The following is a 214-nucleotide window of genomic DNA, read 5'->3' on the forward strand; positions in this document are numbered from 1 at the left end:
ATATATATATATATATATATATATACATATATTTGTATGCATTTACGCATGCAAGAAGGTAGGTAGGGGGTAGGTATATATGTAAACATAAATTGAAGTATGTAGGTAGGTGGGTTAGTAGGTAATCGTGCGTATATATTAGTGCATCTGTGTAGTTGTATACGAACACAGACACACACATATGTCTATATATATATATATATATATATATATA

The sequence above is a fragment of the Octopus bimaculoides genome, chromosome 7 (assembly GCF_001194135.2).
Source record: "Octopus bimaculoides isolate UCB-OBI-ISO-001 chromosome 7, ASM119413v2, whole genome shotgun sequence".
Lineage (NCBI taxonomy): Eukaryota > Metazoa > Mollusca > Cephalopoda > Octopoda > Octopodidae > Octopus > Octopus bimaculoides.